Source organism: Macaca nemestrina, chromosome 7 (assembly GCF_043159975.1).
Source record: "Macaca nemestrina isolate mMacNem1 chromosome 7, mMacNem.hap1, whole genome shotgun sequence".
Lineage (NCBI taxonomy): Eukaryota > Metazoa > Chordata > Mammalia > Primates > Cercopithecidae > Macaca > Macaca nemestrina.
This window is the reverse complement of record NC_092131.1, coordinates 101,621,637-101,629,459: the sequence shown is the minus strand read 5'-3', so window position 1 is coordinate 101,629,459 and position 7,823 is coordinate 101,621,637. Positions and strand designations below refer to the sequence as shown.

At 47.9% G+C, this 7,823-nt stretch overlaps 1 long non-coding RNA gene across 1 annotated transcript in view; it reads left to right on the top strand.

Moving 5' to 3' along the window:
* Positions 1 to 399: 399 nt before the first annotated feature.
* The window catches only part of LOC139364379 (uncharacterized), a 35,609-nt gene continuing 28,185 nt past the window's right edge, over positions 400 to 7,823 (top strand). Inside the window, exon 1 of the long non-coding RNA XR_011626157.1 lies at positions 400 to 664. This is a non-coding gene — a long non-coding RNA (uncharacterized lncRNA). The remainder of the gene's footprint in view (positions 665 to 7,823) is intronic.

Genomic DNA, 7,823 nt, shown 5'->3' with positions numbered 1-7,823 from the left:
AGCTTAAACCCAAAGGTCAATCTGAGCGAACCCTTGCTTCCCTCGCCTGCAGGGCGGAACCCCAAGGCGCATTAGCCCAGCGCAGCTGCTGCATTCTTGAGCCAAGACCACCGGCGCCTGCGCCTCCTCGAGTCCGCTGTCGCGTCCAGCTGGTGTAGAGAGTTGAAATCCCACTTTGGGCCGGTCGCGGTGGCTCACGGCTGTAATCCTAGAACTTTTGGGAGGTCGAGGCAGGCGGATCACTTGAGGTCGGGAGTTGGAGACCAGCCTGGCTAACATAATGAAAACCCCGTCTCTACTAAAAATACAAAAATTAGCCGGGCATGGTGGTGCGCCTGCAATCCCAGCTACTCTGGAGGCTGAGGCAGGAGAATCACTTGAACCTGGGAGGCAGAGGTTGCAGTTAGCTGAGATCATGCCACTGCACTCCAGCCTGGACAACAGAGCGAGACTCAGTCTCAAAAAAACAAAACAAAAACAAAAACAAAAAAAACGAAGAAAGAAATATGATTGGACCAGAAGGCCAATAACCTGAGTGGGGAAACCCAGCAAGGCCTGTCCATGTAGATTCTTCTTGGCCTCTCTCTGCAGCAGTCCTTCCTTCTGAGGATGGGGCAGGACTCTCTCTGGGATGGAGGGGTCTTAGGACCTGCAAGCAAACAAGGTAGGTCAGATAATTTATTTATGGCCAGTTTTTACCCAGAAACGTGTGGGAGAAGGTTAGAGTAATATTTTTGGGTTCGATGTCTGGCTTTGGGGGAGAAGGGCTCTGGTTTCTATGACCTGCATTGAGGAAGAAGGATTCTAGTTTCTATGGCTGGCCTCCGAGGAGAGTGAGGGGCCGAAGACAGGAGGGAGGGAGAGGGTCAGAGAGAGCTGCTCCTGAGGCCTGCGTTTTGGGGTATTGTTTTCTGAGACCCTGGAGTAATCAAGCAGCCACAGTAGAAAACAGTTCCATTTTTTCCTGTTTGCATAGAAAAGATTTTTTTTTTTAATTAAAAATAGAGATGGGAGGGTCTCACTATGTTGCCCAGGCTGGTCTCCAGCTGTTAAGCTCAAATGATCCTCCCGCCTAGGCCTCCCAAATCACTGGGATTACTGGTGTGAGCCATTGCATCTGGCCACAAAAGACGGTTATAATTAGTTCTGCCACAAAGTTTCTCTCTTCATCTGTTTTCTTAAACTAAGACACTAGCTGAGGGCTGGGTTTTCTTTGGAAAAACCTGACCTCTTTCCCTTCTCTGCTTTCCCAGTCACACTAATTCACTCCAAATAGGAGCAACCTATGTGCTGTGTTCTCAGCCCTCCCCTCCACTGCCTCACAGTCAACAGTGCCAGGTGGAGCTGGGCCAGGAAGGTGACCTTCGACTAGTGACTTCAAAGCTCCCCTCACCGAGTCCTAGCCGGCAGAGCTACTGCTCTGGCCCTAGGATCCAGAAGGCTGAGCCCAAGGGAGGGCTGCTTTTGGGCCCCCCAGAGTCTGAGACCTCTGTCAAAGGCCTGGTCTTGGGCCAGCTTGTGCCAGAAAAGACCCCTTATCCCTTTGACTCTGTTCAGAATTCTGTTGCTCCAAACACAAGTAGAGATCATGGAAACCTCTGGCATTTGACCTTCCTGCCAACCTGGTATTATCAGGTGCCTGGATCTCAATGTCCACACCTATAAACTGGAAGACTGGACCCCTGAAGATCCTTCTGGTTCAAACAATGAGACTTATGTATGTCAACCACCCACACCACCACCTCTGAAATGGTGGTAATGAAATTGCTGCCCCCCTCCCCCTACCAAGGACTCGCCCCTTCCTCTGCATGGTGGACTGGTATCTCAGAGGCCTGGCCAGAGGCAGCACTGTAGGTGTGTTCCAGAGTCTGGCCTTTGCCTGCTGAGGGATCAGAGAGGGAGCAGTTGTGTTCCTTGTAAGCACAGCAGCAGCTGGAGGCAATTGAAGCAAAATCTTTAAACTGCCTCTAACTGCCTGCCTCCCAAGCCCCAGCTCCATGCCAGCCTTTCCCATACAATCCCTGTTTGATGAGGCAGCTGATGCCAGCTCCATTGGCTCGTAGAGGTTTCCACACTTGCTCAATGGCGCACTGCTGGGAAGTAGTAAAACTCCAGTTCAAATCAACTCCAATCCTGTTGTTGTTGTTGTTGTTGTTGTTGTTCTTTCCAAGACAGGGTCTTACTCTGTTGCCCGGGCAGGAGTGCAATGGCATGATCACGGCTCCCTGCAGCCTCAACCTCCCAGGTTCAAGTGATCCTCCTACCTTAGCCTCCTGAGTAGCTTGGACTACAAGAACATGCCACCATGCCTGGCTAATTTTTTTTCTATTACTTTTTTAAGGAGAAAGAGGGAGAAACCACAGCCCCTATTTATTGTGCTGGTCTGGAATTCCTGGTGATGGTAACTATTGGCTCTGAAAGCTGCTGCAGAGAAAGATGGTGTTTAAAGGAAAGGGGCTCAGATCCTCCCGTTTGGGGTCAGTGGAATTGAAAATTTCCACCCCTCCACATTTTCAATCAAACCCTAATTTGTCGTTGAATTTAGGTCACGTGCAAGTTCCCTGTGGAGGCACAAAAATTTGTATTACTCCGTCCCTACCCTCTGGGAGCCAGACACACATGTATACAATCACCATAAACGCAGGCACAAGAGGAAAGTGTCTGCTGGGTGTGGTGGTTCACACCTGTAATCCCAGCACTTTGGGAGGCCAAGGCAGGAGGATCCCTTGAGCTCAGGAGTTTGAGACCAGCTTGGGCAGCAGAGTGAGACCTTAATCTCTATTAAAAAAAAAAAAAAGAGAGAGAGAGAGAGAAAGAAAGAAGGTGTCCCAAGAGGAGTGTAGATGACACTTGAAGCATCTGGCAAGGAGAAAAGCACCTTGGGTGCAGGAGACCCTGGAGAGCCTGGGGAAGGAGCATCCATCTAGCTGCCTCTTCAAAGAGCTCTAAGGTCTCGGGGGAGGCTGGACAGGACAGCTAGGAGTGGTCAGGGACTCACATTTCTTTTTCTTTTTTCTTTGGAGACAGAGTCTTGCTCTGTTGCCCAGGCTGGCGTGCAGTGGCGGGATCTCGGCTCATTGCAAACTCTGCCTCCCAGGTTCAAGCAATTCTCCTGTCTCAGCCTCTCAAGTAGCTAGGATTACAGGTATGCGCCACCACGCCCAGCTAATTTTTGTATTTTGAGTAGAGACAGGGGTTTCACCATGTTGGCCAGGCTGGTCTTGAACTCCTGACTTCAGGTGATCAGCCCGCTTCAACCTCCCAAAGTGCTGGGATTACAAGCATGAGCCACCGTGCCCAGCCTCCTTTTTTTTTTTTTTTTTTTTTTTTTTTGAGATAGGCTGGAGTGCAGCAGTGTGATCTCAGCTTATTGCAACCTCCGCCTCCCAGGTTCAAGTGATTCTCTTGCTTCAGTCTCCCAAGTAGCTGGAATTACAGGCACAAGCCACTGCACCAGCCTTTTTCTTTTTTTTCTTTCTTTCTTTTTTTTTTTTTTGGAGACAGGTCTCACTCTGTTGCCCAGGCTGGAGTGCAATGGTGCAGTGGTGCAATCTCAGCTCACTGCAGCCTCGACCTCCCGGGCTCAAGTGATTCTCCCACCTCAATTTCGTGAGTAGCTGGGACTACAGGTGCATGCCTGGCTAATTTTTGTATTGTATGTAGAGATAGGGTTTCAGCATGTTTCCCAGGCTGTTCTGGAACTCCTAGGCTCAAGTGATCCTCCCACCTTGGCCTCCCAAAGTGCTGGCATTACAGGAATGAATCCCGCAGGTGCTCACATTTCATCCAGCCAACACTCCAGGGCATTCATTTTGGGGTGTGCAATAGGCAGACAGTAACATCTGGCAACAGTGGTGAGAGGGTATTGGGATCGAGCCTGGGGAAGGGAGACAAGAGTTCCTGAGCCAGGGACAGGCCTGACACAGGGTGCTGGCAGAATCCCAAAGAGGGGCAGGACTCCAGAGGTGGCGTAGAAGAGATAGAATCAGCAGGAATTGTAGCTGGTTGGACATGGGGCATGGCGGGGGGAGGAGTCAGAGTGACTCAGACTTCCATCCCCGGGACTGGAAGAATGGCACAGCCATTATTAGAAATCGGAGAATAGGAGGAGGAGAGAGTTGTGGGAGAGGCGTTGACAGCAGAGCTATTTATGGTCATCTCCAAACTTATTTCCCTGCCAGCTGTCTGTGTCCCCTCCCCCACCCAATCTGCCCTACCTGCTGCTTCCAGCACTGTCCTCCTAAAGCCCAATCCTGAGCAGCTACTCCACAGCTCAGATACCCACAGGAGCTTCCCACGCCATACACAATCAACTCTGAACAGCTTCTAACAGTCCATGGCCTCCACCTCCCTCTCCTCTCTTCTCTTCTGCTATTTCCCCCTCCCAAGGATCCCTAAATGTAGCATTCTCCTGAATTGTCACTGCCTCTGTGCCCTTGCGTTGTCCTCTCCCTCCACCAAACAGGTTCTCTACTGCCCACAGCCAGACCCAACCCACACTTGGTGGCTGCTATGGACTGAAGTGTTTTTTTCTCTTTTTTTTTTTTTTTTTTTTAGATGGAGTCTGTGTCATGCAGTCTGGAGTGCAGTGACATGATCTCAGCTCACTGTGACCTCCACCTCCCAGGTTCAAGCAATTCTCCTGCCTCAGCCTCCTGAGTATCTGAGATTACAGGTGTGCACCACCATGCCCAGGTAGTTTTTTTTTTTTTTTTTTTTTTTTTTGAGATGGAGTCTTGCTCTGTCACCAGGTTGGAGTGCAGTGGCATGATCTCGACTCACTGCAACCTCCACCTCCCAGCTTCAAGCTATTCTCCTGCCTCAGCCTCCTGAGTAGCTGGGACTACAGGCACCTGCCACCACACCCAGCTAATTTTTGTATTTTTAGTAGAGATGGGGTTTCACCATGTTGATCAGGCTGGTTTCGAACTCCTGATCTCAGATGATCTGGCCACCTCTACCTCCCAAAGATTACAGGCGTGAGCCACCGTGCCCAGCCAATTCTGTTTTTTAAACCACCCAATCTGTGATATTTTCGTTATAGCATCCTGAACTAAGACAATGGCCAAGTCCAAGCCCACCTTCACAAGCCTGCACTGAGGGTAGGGTGCTGCAGGGACAACAGCATTCATTTACCTGAGTCATCATGTAGGGTATCCAACGCCCCAGACCCCTCCAATAAAAGAGCACAAAATCTATTCTGATTTTAGCTTTGGAAAGTGGACATCAATGGGGTTGAGAAGCAAATTTGAAAGATTTTAAAATACTATTTAATTTCTTGAAATTTTCTCTCATCACTTAAGTTAATCCTAAAAAATACTAATATTCTTAAAAATTCCTAATATTAATAAAACTAGGGAGCCATGAGCCATTTGCGGTGGCATGCACCTGTAATCCCAGCTACTGGGGAGGCTGAGGCAGGAGGATTGCTTGAGCCCAGGAGTTTGAGGCCAGCCTAAGCAACATAGCTTAATCGAGTTAAAAACCAGAGAGCCAGAGTTGGGGCCACAGGAAATGATTAAAAGCCATTAAAAAGAACCAGGTGCTGGCCAGGAGTGGTGGCTCATGCCTGTAATCCCAGCACTTTAGGAGGCCGAGACAGGTGGATCACGAGGTCAAGAGATCAAGACCATCCTGGCCAACATGGTAAAACCCTATCTGTACTTAAAAAAAAAAAAAAAAAAAAAAAATTAGCCAGGTGTGGTGGTGAGTGCCTATAGTCCCAGCTACTTGGGAGGCTAAGGCAGGAGAATCACTTGAACCTGGGAGGCGGAGGTTGCAGTGAGCTGAGATTGCTCCACTGCACTCCATCCAGCCTGTCGACGGAGCAAGACTCCATCTCAAAAAAAAAAAAAAAAAGAACCAGTTGCAACATTATCATATTGCAGCAGATTCCTAGAGTATACAGATTTCATCCAATTTGCAGAGATAATTTGTATGATTCAAGGTCTCATTGCCTGGGCAAGTCAGTAGTTAACCTCTCTGAGCCTCAGTTGCCTCATCTGCAAAATGTGGATAATAACAGCACCTACTCCTAGGGTAATTCTGAGAATTAAATGAACTCACGCAGAAAAAATGCTTAGAATGGTACCTGCCACACATTGAGGGGATCTGCTGCTAGTGATGTCAATATTATCAGATCATTCATATCTATAATGCACCAGTTTTTATTGTTGTTGTTGGTTTTGTTTTGCTTTGAGACAGAGTCTTGCTCTGTCACCCAGGCTGGAGTGCAATGGCGTGCTCTCGGCTCACTGCAACCTCCACCTCCCAGGTTCAACCAATTCTCCTGTCTCAGCCTCCTGAGTAGCTGGGATTACAGGCATGCGCCACTATGCCTGGCTAATTTTTTGTGATTTTTTTTTTTATGGGATTTAGCCATGTTGGCCAGGCTGGTCTCGAACTCCTGACCTCAAATGATCCACCCGCCTTGGCCTCCCAAAGTGCTGAGATTACAGGTGTGAGCCACTGCACCTGGCCTACATGGTACCAGTTTACTGAGCCCCTGTGACATGCCAGTCCTAACCCAGGGATGGACAAGAGGGCATGTTCCTTTCCTGAGAAGACCTCAGTCCACTGAGAAACATGGGAAATGAATGCATCAACAGATATTTCAAAACAGTGGATTGGCCAGGCATGATGGTTCATGCCTGTAATCCCAGCATTAAAGGAGGTCAAGAAGGAGGATTGTTTAAGGCCAGAAGGTTGACACTGCAGCCATATTTGTGTTACCACCCTCCAGCATAGGTGACAAAATAAGGCCCTGTCTCAAACAAGAAGAAGAAAAGAATGAAAGAGAGAGAGAGGGGAGAGGGAGGGAGGGAGGGAGGGAGGGAGGGAAGGAAGGAAGGAAGGAAGGAAGGAAGGAAGGAAGGAAGGAAGGAAGGAAGGAAGGAAGGAGGAAGGAAGGAAGGAAGGAAGGAAGGAAGGAAGGAAGGAAGGAAGGAAGGAAGGAAGGAAGGAAAGAAAAGGGGAAGGGGAAGGGAAAGGAAATGTAATGGTGGTTACATGTTATTACATTGTCAAAACCCCTAGAACTGTACAACACAATGAACCTTAATGTTAACTATGGACTATAGTTAATAATAATATATATCAGTATTTTTTCATCAATCATAATAAGTATAACACAGGTAAAATATTAATAGGAGAGACTATGAAGGATGGGCTAGGGTAGTAGGATGGGTATATGGAACTCTATGTATTATTTTGCTCAATTAGTCTGTAAATCTGAAAATGTACTATTAATAAAAAAACAAAGTATTAATCATTTTCCGTACTTTTTTTCAAAAGGCATTAACAATAATCTAATGGTGCAGGGCATTCCTTTTGAGCAAGGAAAGAAGAAAGTAAAATGATTTTTAAATAGTTATCCTTGTGAGATTTTGATTTGTGGTATGTTTATGAAGTGTTGGACAACGGGTGAGGGTATTGGATTTGAGACATAGAATGAGGCCAGGCATGGTGGCTCACACCTGAAATACCAGCACTTTGGGAGGCCAAGGTGGGAGGATTGGTTGAGGCCAGGTGTTTGAGAGCAGCCTGGGCAACACAGCAAGATCCCATTTCTGAAAAAAATAATAATTTAATTTAATTTAACGTAAAAAAATAAAAAGAATGGACCGGGTGCGGTGGCTTATGCCTGTAATCCCAGCACTTTGAGAGGCTGAGACAGGTGGATCACCTGAGGTCAGGAGTTCGAGACCAGCCTGGCCAACATGGCAAAACCCTATCTCTACTAAAAGTACAAAAATTAGCTGGGTGTGGTGGCAGGCAACTGTAATCTCAGCTACTCGGGAGGCTGAGGCAAGAGAATCGCTTGA